Source organism: Pseudophryne corroboree, chromosome 4 (genome assembly GCF_028390025.1).
Source record: "Pseudophryne corroboree isolate aPseCor3 chromosome 4, aPseCor3.hap2, whole genome shotgun sequence".
NCBI lineage: Eukaryota > Metazoa > Chordata > Amphibia > Anura > Myobatrachidae > Pseudophryne > Pseudophryne corroboree.
The window spans coordinates 162,417,219-162,431,277 of record NC_086447.1 but is presented as its reverse complement, the minus strand read 5'-3'; the positions used below and the strand labels follow the sequence as shown (position 1 = coordinate 162,431,277).

The 14,059-nt window shown below is 45.1% G+C and overlaps 1 protein-coding gene and 1 non-coding gene across 4 annotated transcripts in view; both read left to right on the top strand.

The window, feature by feature from the left end:
* The window catches only part of UGGT1 (UDP-glucose glycoprotein glucosyltransferase 1), a 381,222-nt gene that overhangs the window by 102,384 nt on the left and 264,779 nt on the right, over window positions 1–14,059 (top strand). The window lies entirely within an intron of this gene.
* On the top strand, window positions 8,155–8,269 carry LOC134913408 (U5 spliceosomal RNA). The gene has a single exon (XR_010177173.1). It is a non-coding gene; the product is annotated as a U5 spliceosomal RNA (small nuclear RNA).

The window sequence follows — 14,059 nt, the reverse complement described above, 5'->3', positions numbered from 1 at the left end:
CTGCTGTGTACCCTAATAAGTCTAATTTATTATATTTGGACTTTATTTTGGTAAATAGTGAATAAATACTCTTTTTATAGTTAAAACATATAGTTTTAGAAAAACGTTTTACACTCTCATGATGCCTCCCATTATATTTGTAACTTATTTAGTGAAACTGCTTAAAGTTACCTCTTAAATGAATTAGCTAGTTGTTTTAGGTATAGCGATGCTAAATAAGTGTATTTTATGTAAGGTATTATGGTCATTTAGGGCTTAGTGGTTCCCAAATTTTTTTGAATCACGGCGCACTAGAGTATCTGTATTTTTTTTCACAACACTATTAGGCCAAACATTTCTTATTGAGAAATTTTGAAAAAAGTATTAAATTAAGTAAATTGTTTATATTATAGTCATCCTTGGGTTCAGTTGTGTGGTGAGGGACAGGCCCTGGCCCAAATGTAATAAGCATTAACAAGAGATAGGATAAAGAGTGATAAATGGCCAGCCAATCAGCTTACTAACTGCCATGTCACAGGCCCTGTTTGAATAATGGCAGTTAAGAGCTGATTGGCTGGTTCCTTTATCCATCTCCACTTTATCTCTTGTTAAGGCTTAATACATTTATGCCAGGGTTCGCTTCTGTTTGTCTACATAGTTTATGATTGTAAGCCACAAACACTGGTTTTGCCGATTACATTGACCATAAATTGAGTTGGTCCTGGACCGCCAACCCATGGGACCCCCTGCAAGAGCCCCAAGTGCTAGTTTGGTAACCACTGGCCTAGAAACGCATTGTTTCTTTTATTCCAACAGTTTAGCTTATCTCATATCTTATAGGCCCTACACACTGGCCGATTTTCTGAAAGATATGAACGATCTCGTTCATAAATGAACGAGAACTCGTTCATATCTTTGAGTGTGGAGACTCCAGCGATGAACGATGCGCGGCCCCGCGCTCGTTCATCGCTGGTCTCCCGTCGGCTGTGCATGCAGGCCAATATGGACGATCTCGTCCATATTTGCCTGCACTTCAATGCAGCCGCGTGACGGGGGGAGTGAAGAAACTTCACTCCCCCCGTAACTGCCCCCCGCCGCCGGGTCGCTCGTCGGCCGTATCCGCCGTCGGGCAGCTCGGCGGCGGGTCGGCCAGTGTGTAGGGCCCCTTAGTCTTCCCTTTATGTACTCATTTTCAGCAATGTGGACAATGATCTGGTACACGAGATATAAGATACAGTTCTTGGTCCCTTTCATGGAACAGAAGCGGTCATTGATATCCATGGTCCTTGTATGGGGCCTTGTGCCGCAACTATATTAGGCAGATGTAAGACTGCTACCTGCCTTGCCCCACCAGTTAAAAATTGTGGGAGAATTGCTTTACCCTGAAACCCTGTGTTTCCCCAATTAGTAGGTTCTGATTTGATAGCTTGATTTTGGGGTTCCATGACCATCTGTAACATGGTGTTACAGACCGTTCCTATTAGTGTCAGTCTGCCACATGCTCACAGAGAGCGGTCTGCGCACTACTTGTAGAAGTGTAGTCACCTTAATGGCTCCTGGAACTGCTTAGTTCTGGGTATAATAATGTAATACCATGGCTGGTCTCTCCTGGGCACTTACTTTGGATCAGGACTGCACTGACACTGGACTAAACAGAAAAGGTGAGAGCTTAGCTCTTATCAATAGGCGTCTTGCAGGTTCTTGCAATAAGAAAGGTATTTTAGTGCTCAGAAGTTTTCCTTACAAGGGACTGTTGATCACCCCTCTGTGGTAGCGATGATTGCCTTAGAAGTAGAAAGTGTTACACACTACATCAGCAATCAGCTCTGCTGTGCCTTATTATACAACTCCTACACACAGAGGGGGTGCAACCAGCCCCCTCTCCAGCCTGGCACCAATAAGTCTGGGCTGAGATATTACATATTAATATTAATTAATTCATCTATGAGTAGTACAGGAATCAATGCGTTATCTAATTTTGGAAATCAACGACAATCTGCAATTTAACGAAGGACTGTTCCTATGATTCATCACAGTTGAGCTATTTCCACAGGAAGCAATACATCATCTAAAGTTGCAAATATACAATAATTCTGCACTTGAACAGATTAACTGTCTGTATACTTCAGAGAGACAGGACAGGAAGCCACCTACAGAGCATTCATCCAGCTAAAGGCAGTGTCGTCATTTAAAACCTTCTCTTCATACCAAATGCTTAATCAACATACAGCCTTCTGTCTCACAATGTGACCTGGACATACAATTAAATATAAACGTATGTCATAAGTTATTGCTTACCCATGTGTGGGGAAGATGAATCCAGCCACAGTTGGCGTACGTCTGCTCAGTCCAAGACCTCTCTGCCTCAGCTATTGAAGGCAGAGAAGAAAACCCTCACAATTTACTAATTAGTAAATTATATAATTAATGCACAGCAGCAAGTGGGAAATAAGGTGTGCAAATGGGTGTGGTATGTTAGGTAGATTAGACTTAGGTCGACAGTGTCTAGGTCGACCACTATTGGGCGACAGTAAGTAGGTCGACATGAGAAAAGGTCGACGTGTTTTTTTTAAACTTTTTTTGGTGTCTTTTTCTTTGTACAGTGACCGGGAACCCCAATTAGTGCACAGTGTCCCCTCGCATGGCTTGCTTCGCTCGCCATGCTTCGGGTAAGGTGCCTCGCTGCGCTTGGCACAGGTTACCATTGCCAATTGTAGTCCACGTGGATCGTAAAGTATGCAAAAGTTAAAAATTAAAAAAAAAACCCAAAAAAACTCATGTCGACCTTTCGTTATGTCGACCTAGAGTCCCTGTCGACCTAGAAACCATGTCGATCTACTTACTGACGACCAATAGTGGTCGACCTACTTACTGTTGACCTAAAGACCGGATCCCGTGCAAACACCCAATACAAAGTTAGAGCAAACAATTTAAAATACCTCCTGCACTCGTGGTATTTTATAAATAAAAAGTAGAAAAAATAATCGAGTGCTCTTTGTGTCCAAAAGCAATGGATGCACTAATATAGAATTTTCAATATTTAATATATTTAACGAAACATACATAAATAAAACACACCATTGTATCAAAATAAGTTTAAACCCCTAGTATTCACCAGCATTGTATAAATGAATCCATCTAACGAGCACTCACTAAATTAAAGGTATAGTACTCCTAATGGATGTTTGGTCTGATGGGAGTTGTACTGTGTAGTTTATATGAGAGATTTAATGATCAATCTTCCATCCCACACAAAGTGGTGCCCGGGTGCAGGCTGAGCTTCCCCTTCACCCAGCCAGAGTGTGAACAGCAGGGAGAGCACTGCTGGTGTTTATAAGTAACCGCATTTCTCCAGGCTGATCACCTGGAAGATAGCTGATCTGGTTAAAGGGAGTGAATTACCCCCTGCCAATACTATACAAAGGACAAAAATGTCTGTGTTAAGTATATAGAGCATATACTACTTTCAGATGTATGTAACAATTCTTTTAAGAGTTATTTGTTGGTTATAAATCAAAGCATAAATCAAGCATTCCTGATAGGTGTCTGTACCTGCAGATACTGCATGAGCAAACCCTCTCGGACAGTTGCTGATATAGCTCCAGCCGGTGCCCAACAGTCCTAAATCCAAAATAAGCTATCATGAGTATCCATGGAGAGTAATTAGCAAAAAGTACACCTACTACCCAGGCACAAGCTGTTCCGTGTGCAGTGAATGAGCATGGTCGTTCTCAGTCAGCTGAGGGCTCCACATTGGCCATCATGCAGTTATTGACCAAGTATGAATCTGTGAAAGACTTCCCCAAGGGATGACAAGGTATCTAAGTGTATGTCACCCCCAGATTCTGGGACTGAGGGCCATATCTCTCTCACAGATGGTATATACCTGTTTTCCCTTTCATTTCTGATACTCTGAATGTTTTAGAAGGTCAAAGGTTTGGTAATTTTTCATTACCCAGAAGGACCTGGAATCTAGAAGATCTGGTTGCCCAGACACTTTTTTCCCTCCTAGTTCCATACTTCATCAGAACATAAAACATCAACCATAATTCTCAAGAGCAGGGGACCCAGTGACTAGGTAACCTAGACAGGGCTGCAGTGCAGAAGCCTTCCTTTCTCTGTGACCACCACAGGGTTTGGGAAACTGTCCTTGATCGGTGCGTCACTGTGTCTTGTCTTCAGCTGAGGGAGGTGTTGGTAAAGTGGTAACTTCAGCTCCTAGAAGATGCAAAACGTTTTCTGTGCCAGTTTGCTCTCATTGTGATGGTCACCATTTTCTGCAATATTCAGACAACCCTCTTACTGTTCAATCCTGTCCAGTTCTGCTAGGTTCTACAGGTACACCCTGATTATCTGTTCAGTACCCTTGTTCTTCTTTACATGGGTTATGTCTCAGCTAATGTGTCTTCAAGCTGCTGCATTTCAATGTTCTTCAGGCTTTATTTTCTATAAAGCTATATAGCGGTTATTGGGCGCTAATGCCACCACAGCTGCAAATGTGTGCAGCGATACTATGTTACAGTATGCAAATGTATTGAGACGCCCATCACAAGCTTTGTGAGTCTCAGCGGCTGTATACAAAGATGCAGCGTCAGTTGAAGATCAGATGACTATCGGAATTCTGAGTAGCATGGGCGCAGGAAGTGAGACGCCGGAGCCACTTTGTACACAATCACAGACACTGTCATGACTCAACTGCGTTTCCTCCATCATCCATCTGGGGGGATGCTGCGTCATGACCTCTAGGTTAGAGTGTGAGCCATGGAGGATAGGCAAAAAAACCCACTAAAAGCTGACTCCTCCCACCTCCATCAGAGCCTCCGTCTCATTTTTTTGCCTTGGAGGAAGGCATACTTTTTCTTTCTTCCTAGGTTTTTAACTAGGTTTGCTTTCTTTTATTTTGATTTTACTTTAATGGGTGCTTAGTCCCTATTACAGGTGACCTGCATAGAAACATAGTATTTGACGGTAGATAAGAACCACTTGGCCCATCTAGTCTGCCCCTAGCATATCCAGTGTGAGGTTGGGATACGGTCGGTAGGTCGACATGCACTAGGTCGACATGGTCATTAGGTCGACAGGTCAAAAGGTCGACATGAGTTTTTCACATTTCTTTTCAATTTTTGGATTTTTTCATACTTGACGATCCACGTGTCCATGTGACGGGACACGGTACACTAATTGGGGTTCCCGGTCACTTTACGAAGAAAACGACACCAAAAAAAGTCATGTCGACCTTTTGACCTTTTGACCTGTCGACCTAGTACATGTTGACCAAATGACCATGTCGACCTAATGCATGTCGACCTTCAGTGGTCAACCTAAGTTGAGTCGACCCAATGACCCATACCAGTGAGGTTAGCTAGTTTAGGTGCTTCTGTGAGCTCTCCTCTCACTCTGTACTGCCTCTGGGAGAGTCACTAAACTAATGAGGTCCCTGGTTCTCCCCCCTCTGGATCACAGATGAGTCTGAGGAGGCGCTGGGTCAGGTAAGAACAGCCACAACCTGCCTTGGCAGTGCTGTGCTGTGACCCTTGTGTTTTGCTGTGTTCCCGGTGTGCATGCATCTGCCAGCACGGCTCTGCCGTTTCCATCCCTCACGTAATGAAGTTGTGCTGTGAAGGGGGGTCGGTGCTGTTCTATCCCACTGGCGCCGGTGTAGGGACTCTTGGGCCTTGCTTTTGCAGCGCAGGGGTCCCTCTATCATCCTTTCTCCCTTCACCATACCTCCCAATATGACCCTCTCCAGGAGGGACAGAATGCTCTGCTCCTGGACTTCCCTCTTAATGTATGCTCGCCATCACCTGTGGTGAAACACCTTTCTTATCAATTAACCCAGTTGTTCCCAAATTGTGTGTCTAGGCACCCTGGGGTGCCTCAGTACACTAGCAGGGGTGCCTTGGATTGGTGGTCCAGGACCAATTCAAACAATTTTTGTCAAAGTAATAGACCTGTGCTTGTGGCTGCGAATTATAAAATACGAGGACAAACAGAAGAATATTGTCCCGTAACACACAAAAGAAACTAAGGATGACACATAAACATAATTTACTTATTGTTTTCTAAAATTCTCAAAGAAACTTTTGGCCTAGGGGTGCCGTGAAAAAATTCTGATACTCTAATGCGCCATGATTAAAAAATAGTTTGGGAACTTCTGCATTAACCTGTTCAAAACAGGTGCCGGCAATCATACATTAAGAGAAAAGTCCAGAAACAGAGCATTCTGTCCCTCCTGGAGAGGGTCATGTTGGGAGGAGGTATGCTTCACTGTTGCTCCGCCCCCCGCATGCTGCCGCGGGCAGGTGTTTTTCGCCGCTCAGGCTGTTTCCCAGGGCTGAATTCCGCTAGCTCCGCCCCAAAACAGCCCTTCAGTAATGCTGGCACTGTTTTCTTTCCTCCTCGTCTACAACAGCATGCTGACTGGGAAACACTGCCTGTCATCTTCTGCACAAAGGGAGAAAACTCACAAACAGCAAGTATCTGTGGGACTTTTACTAGTTTAGTACTTAGCCCACTGAGTTTTTTTCTCTCTCTACTTACACAGCTCATATAACTGGGTTATTGTGGGACTCTTATAGTACACTGTATTCAGCCCACAGGCACTGCCTTCTACACATTATTTCTTTTTCATCCACTAGGGGTCACTGGAGTACTCTTGGGATATGGACGGCGTAGCAGAAACAAAGGCACTGAATATTTAAATTTAGAACTCTCCACCCCTCCATATCCCAGAGTACCTCAGTGTACGACCTCAGTGTTTTTTCTGTGCTCAAAGCACTAACATCGGCTTGTGGGAGTTCCCACACTTTGTGGAAGATTTTATTAATTTTTCATTTTTACTTTTTATTTTTTACTTTTTTCAAAAGCACATCCCTTCCCAGTTTCTGGAAAAACATGGGTCCGGGATGGTGCCGCTGCACGGGCAGCGCATGGCGTGTCGGTCCTCACAAAGAGCACCCTCACAGCCACAGGCAGCCCACTGCTCCTGCAACAGCTGGACGGAGCTTATACATAGAAGCCCCGTCGCAGCCATGACCTGGAGAGCTGGACGGAGCTTATACATAGAAGCCCCGTCGCAGCCATGACTGGAGAGCTGGACGGAGCTTACACATAAGAAGCCCGTCGCAGCCATGACTAAGATCACTGGAGAGCTGGACGGAGCTTACACATAAGAAGCCCCGTCGCAGCCATGATCAGGGATACAAGCAAGGTAGGCTGGGGAACGGGGCGGTCAGCGCAGGCTGCCGCCCCGCTATGTTGGTTTTAATATGCCGCTTCCGCCGCTCATCCGCCCGCCACAGCCCCAGCCGCTACGTCTGCAAGCTCCATACAGCGCTACGTCCGCCCGTCCCAGCCGCTCCGTCCGGCCGCCCAGCGCCATACGGCCGCAGACGCTCCCTCAGTTCTCAGCACTAAGACGGTGATAACCGGGCCGCCGCTCCGTCCGGCCGCCCAGCACCATCCACCCGCAGATCAGTGCCAGCGCTAAGAGGCTGCAAAAAGGCCTCCCTGCAAGTTTTCCCGGACTTCCCGCAGAGACACAGCGTTACAGGGGGGAAGAGGGGCGGTGGAATCTGGCGGATCACAGCGGCAAGGGTATGTAAAATACCTATATGAACAGCAGCACAGTGTATATGCAGCTATATATATGTGACAGGTATTTATAATGTATTGTAACCTGTCCTGTGAGTTTCACTGTATAATAGGCTATTGAGCCTATATTACTGTCTGTGATTATCACGGTATAATAGGCTATTGAGCCTATATTAATGTTTGTGATTATCACTGTATAATAGGTTATTCAGCCTATATATTAATGTCTGTTATTATCACTGTATAATAGGCTAGTGAGCCTATATTATTGCTGTATAATAGGCTATTGAGCCTATATTAATGTCTGTAATTATATTCATAGAGCATGTGTTGTACCCTGCCTGTGATTATCACTGTATAATAGGCTATATTAACACGGAAACAATTGTAACTTGTTCTGTGATTATCAGGGTCAGCATGGCAAAGGGGCCATTTTAACCATGCTTCCTGTTGTTTTCCAGTTTGTAATTCTGGAACATTCCTGCCCTACATCTCTAAGCCACCAGAGGCGCAGGGGTGTTAGTGGGAATTTGGTTCGGGTTTCACATAGGCTGCCCATGTGAACTGCTTTTCACATAAAGAATACTCTGGTTTGTCTTCAGATCGAATAAATCTTTCGCCTTTTACTAAAGATTTCCGTGGAGAGGAGCAACCATGAGTTTCATATAATTTTTTGATGCCTGCCTACGGCTGGGCTTAATATGCTTTTCAGCAATAAAAATATATATATGACACATAATAACTTCAATAAGTCGTGCAAGTGTCTGTCCGTTGCCTATTGTGGTGTCTGTCTGCATAGCGAGTAAGGCTCTAGCGCAGACTAAAAATAATTTTAAAGATCCTATGTTAAGCATTGGCAATTCAAATTAAAGGAGCGGTAACATCGGAGTCTCGGAAGTTACTCCGCCAGCTCTAACGAAGGACAGTCTTTCCAAAGGGCCAATTTCCCTTTGGGTACCAGGGTGTTTATTTAACTGGTCTTATAATTTAATGCACGATTCTATGTCAAATCTCACAGCGATAACTACGAGTGAGAAGGGTACATTAGACCAGCACTCAGATAGTGCGGGGTTTTTGACAACCATACATTGCTAAAACCCAGTGAGTCAATGTCTCCATTTTTACAGAGACTGAGTAGACTCTAACCACTATTTAATCTTTTCCACATCTAAATGACGCGATCCGCCATTGGTGAATTCGTCTGTGTCAAACATTATAAAGACCCAATATACATTTGGGTCACTAGACTCTATGTATGGAAACAATGACGATCACTGTTAATGAGAAGCTGCAGAGTATATCTGTAAAGCTTCTGCTAACGCCGGTTACTTCGATTCTCACTTTTCATCGTCGCTAGTTTCAGCACGACAAGGCCAGAGCTTGTTTGGTCCTAAATTTGATATTCAGCCATTACCGCATCCAGTATCAAAACGGAAATACTTGTGCCGGCGTTTAATCCCTTTAGACTTCAGTTTTTTCAAGGCGGTGGTACAAAAACAGTCACGCCTTGTAACGACAGGACGCTACAGTCAACAAGCCAGTGGCTTGACGACCTATTAGGCCATCTCCATTTTCCAATTGTGGAAGCGCGTCTTTACACGTTACATTTGCGGGGTTTCCAGACATCAACTCATGGATGTCTCCGCTATTTACAGATTAAAGGACAAGACTGCCTCGAACGGTTTGGCAGGTTGCCATTTAGTCTCTGCTGGTTTCAGCTGTTTTTATTTCCAGGCATAGTACACCAACAGAGTCAGGGTTACTTATTCCCCTCTGTTTGGGGTAACAAAACCAGACAGCTCCGTCGCAGTCTCAATCAGCAAGTCACTTACTGCAGTTTGAAAATGGATTTTCTGCGGTTAGTATTTGCATATTTGGAGCCACAAAATTGCATAATTGCACTTGATCTTCACAATGCGTATTTACCCATTCCGGTTTGGTCATCACAGGTTCTAGCGTTTGCAAAACGCCACAACCATTAACCATTTCAGGTTCTACCATTTGGCTTCTTGTCAACGCCTCGGGTATTTACCAAAGTGATGTTGGTGAGGATAGCTCATCTCAGAGCCCTGCCAGTGACAATCGTTCCATACTTAGACGATCTGCTCATAAGAACTCTGTCTCAACAGAGTTCCTCTAACTTGCGCTACTAATGTATACTGCGGTGGCAGGTCAAGTTCAAAAACAATCGCATCTAATTCCGTCTAAACGACGTCAATTCCTAGGTAAGATTATAAATACGGTAAATCAAAGACATTTACCTACTACACCAGCAAGAACAAATGTACATCTAGTAATTAGTGCAAAAGCCACGCACACTAGCGGTACATTGGTGTATTCGCCTGTTAGGAATAATGATGTGTTTTCAAAGCGCTTTAGTTCGCCGGGCTTCACTCGCGTTTCCCACAGAGGGGCGAGGGTGTATATACTCTGGACGAGAGTCTCAGAGGTTCAGGAGTTGTAGTTAAAAAAGATCAGCGACAGGGGTTCTAAAACGGATCACGACAGATTGCTGTCGATAAATGTCCTGGAACTCCGTGCAATTTACAATGCACTACATGCTTCGATTTCACTCTGACCAAGTGCAGTCAGACAACGCAACAGCAGTTGCATACACAACAACCAGGGAGAACCAAGAAGCCGCATGGCAATGCGGCAGGTAGCTCGAATCCTCAATTGCCCAGAACACCATTATGTGATGTTGTCAACGGGGTTCATTCCGCGAGTGGACATCTGTTAGACAGATGATCTCACCCGTCGGGATTTATATCCTGAAAACTGGGCATTAAATCCAGAGGTGTTTCATATGTGAATCCACAGGTGGGGTTACCCTCAGGTATACATGAGGGCATCTCGCCACAATTTCAAACGCTCAGTATGTGTACAGAACGACAGATCACAAGGGCAGTGGCGGTGGAGTTTCTCACATTCGTGTGGTCATACAGCCTCGTGTATCTGGCTCCACCATTTTCCGCTGCTCTCTCCGTTGCTAAAACGGATCATAAGACAGTTCGTCACAGTCATACTAGTGATATCTCATGGGTTTCGGAGAGCTTGCTTCTCGAATCTCCAAGGAATACTTGCACACGATCTTGGCCCGCTCATAATACGTCCAACCTGTTACAACAGGGACCGTTCTGTTACCCTTATTTACCTATGTACCGCGGCTGCGGTTGACGGGGTGGGGGTTCAGACCGCCCTCTTAAGAAAAGAAATAGGGCATTACAGTATTATACTAACCATGTTACGAGCTAGGAAGCCGCTTACGGCAGCTCATTATTACAAAATTTGGTGTGCCTATATAGGTGGGTGTGAAGCTCGGAAGTTTCCGACATCATCTTTCAAGTTACCCGTATTCTGTTATTTTACAGACGGGGTGAGATGGAGAACTGAGTTTATCTGCACTGAGGGTGCAGGTATCTGTGTGGTCAAGTTATTTTCAAAGACGTTTGACTCTATTGCGTCGGTACACACCTTTTCTACAAGGTGTCATCAAATGCAGCCTCCATTTATCCCACCTACAGCGCCATGCGACTTGAGGCTGGGTTCAGATTTCTTACAGTTTTCATATTTTGAACCCTTACAACAAATGGGGATTAAGTTTCTCACTTGGAAAACGTTTGCTTCTAGCCTTAGCTTCGGCAGGGGTTTTGTTTTCATATTTGGGTGCCTTGTATTCCAAGCCACCGTATTTGAGTTTTCTCATGTCAAAGCAGAACTTCGGACGAATTCCGATTTCTTATTCTTCACATCAATAAACCAATAGTGGTTCCTGTGTTGACAGCACATTCTAGAATTCTGAATGTTGTACACGCATTACGCGTCTATATGTCCCGAACGTCTACAGTACGTAATACGGATACGTTGTTTGTTCTCTATAATGCGGCCAACTGGGGTTAGCCAGTTGTCTCAGCAGACATTATCCAGTTGGATCAAAATGACTACAAGTCAGGCTTACTTGAAGGCTAAGTTACAGTCGCCTTCGTCAGTAATAGCTCATTCCACAGGTTCTGTGGGAATGTCAGGACCAGCTGGTCGTGGAGCGTCTATGACGCGGCTACATAGCCTTCAGTGCACACGTTTGTGCGCGTTTACACATTATTAAACGGTTGCGGCATCAGCATCTAGCTTTGGCTGCCTACTGTTACAAGTGTCAAACAGCTCTCCCGCCCACAAGGGAAGCTTTGGTACATCCCAAGAGTACTCCAGTGACCCCTAGTGGATGAAAAAGAAAATAGGATTTTGGTACTTACCAGGAAAATCCTTTTCTTTGAATCCATAGGGGGCACTGGACGCCCACCCAGAGCAGTTTTACCTGGGTTGTGTTAAGCTCACAGGAGCTTAGGGTAACACATTTTACCTGGTTTGTATTAAGCTCAAAGGAGCTTATGGTAACACATTTTCACCGATTGGTTCAAATTATAAAGGTCTATCGGTTATGGTGTCAACTGTTTAGGTGACAGTAACGTTATGGGTCAACTTTGTTGTTGTCCGTTATGTTATAGGAATTCTCCATTGTCAACCTCTCTATAGTAGTTCGCTCAGTAAAAACACTGAGGTCGTACACTGAGGTACTCTGGGATATGGAGGGGTGGAGAGTTCTAAATTTAAATATTCAGTGCCTTTGTTTCTGCTACGCCGTCCATATCCCAAGAGTACTCCAGTGCCCCCTATGGATTCAAAGAAAAGGATTTACCTGGTAAGTACCAAAATCCTATTTTCTGACTAATCTTCATTCTTGTGATTAAGTTGTAGACACTTTAAATAAGGATAATGCAGTATCCTAAACAATGTCAGGAAAGCCAGACAAATGGTCTAAAATCAAGGCAGGCTTTGCAGTTTTCTCTTGTGCACAATGTGCCATAAAATTACCTAAAGGCTGCATAGACACAGATACTCTCTGCTCATCCTGCTCTGCGGCGCCCACGGTGTCGACTCCTGGTGCTTCGACAGTGCAGTCAGATATGCCTCAATGGGCCAGAACTATGGCAGAGACTATAGCTGAGCTATGACAGAGTGCTGATAAGGCAGTAGCAGCTTCTGATGTTAGACCCTCCATTGCTGCAGCTGAGGACCCCCTCTGGGCACGTAATATGGGTCAAACTTTTGATTGATGCTGTTCGTCAGAAGTTACAACTCGAGGAAGCCTCAGTACTGGAGTTGACTTCCACTTTGTTATTGAAAAGAAGGCAGTTTTTCCTCCATTTTCTCATTTTGATGAAGAATTTAAGGAAGCCCAGTTGAAGCCAGATTCAAAGGTCCAGGTCCCCAAGAAACTTAAGTTATTTTACCCTTTCAGGGACGAGAACACCAAATTATTGGAGACTCCGCCAAAGGTGGATGCACCCATTACAAGATTGGCAAACACAACAGCCATTCCCACTGTACAAACCGCCATCTTAAAAGATCCAGCGGATAGGAAGAGTGAGGCGGTCTTGAAATCCATAGTCACTCTTACTGGAGTATCTCTGCGTCCCATCCTTGCCAGTGCCACTGACCACTCAGGTCACGGAAGCTTTCTCCTATGTTACTAGTACCTTATTGGATTCTGTTTCCCTTCAGGCTCGCATCTCCACCCTGGCTATAACTGCACGTCACTCACCATGGTTACGCTCCTGGACTACTGATTCAGAATCCAAACGCACTTTGGAGGCATTTGCCTTTGAAGGGGAATTCTTATTTGGTCTGGAGCTGGAAAAGATCATCACTAAGGCTACTGGTGGAGTCCTTATCTTCCGGTCTTAAGACAAAGTCAAAGCCTTCCAGGTTTCAGTCTTTCGGCCTCAGGGCAAGTGCTCCTTTACTTCCTTCCAGTCCTTTTGCGGGGTAATTCACACTTTTCCTGCAGAGGTGCCTGCCGAGGCTAGCAGGGTAATCGCTGACCGAGACCTAAGTCGGCCGATAAGGTCTTGGCATGACTATCTCAGTCATGCCATCAAACCCCAGGTGGTATGCGCGCGCTTACTTTTGTTCCAAGATGTTTGGCTAGAATCCAAACCGGATCGGTGGGTAAGCGGTGTTATATTCTGGACCTTCAGACACACATGCCACACAGATTGTTTGTGACCCCTCTTCCTCAGAACCCGGTTCAAAGACGGGACTTACTTCAGGCTGTTTCCCGGAGTAGACAATTGGGGAAGCAGATTTTCTCAGTCGTCACACGGACCATCCCGGGGAATGGGAACTCAATCAGGAAGTTTTTCTGTCCCTGGTCTCCAGGAGGGTTGGCCCAACATCGACTTAATGGCATCTCGACTCAACAAAAAGCTTCTCCGGTACGGAGCTCGCACCAGAGATCCTCAGGCTGTTTTCGTGGACGTCATGACAGCCCCTTGGCACTTTTCGTCTCGAGTACCAGTTTCCACCACTGGCCATGATCCCTAGCGTGCTTAAGCAGGTTCGGAGGGAAGCTCATTGCTCCGGGTTGGCCCCATCGACATTGGTATGCACAGATTCAAGACATGGTGGTCGAGCCCCCGTACCGCAT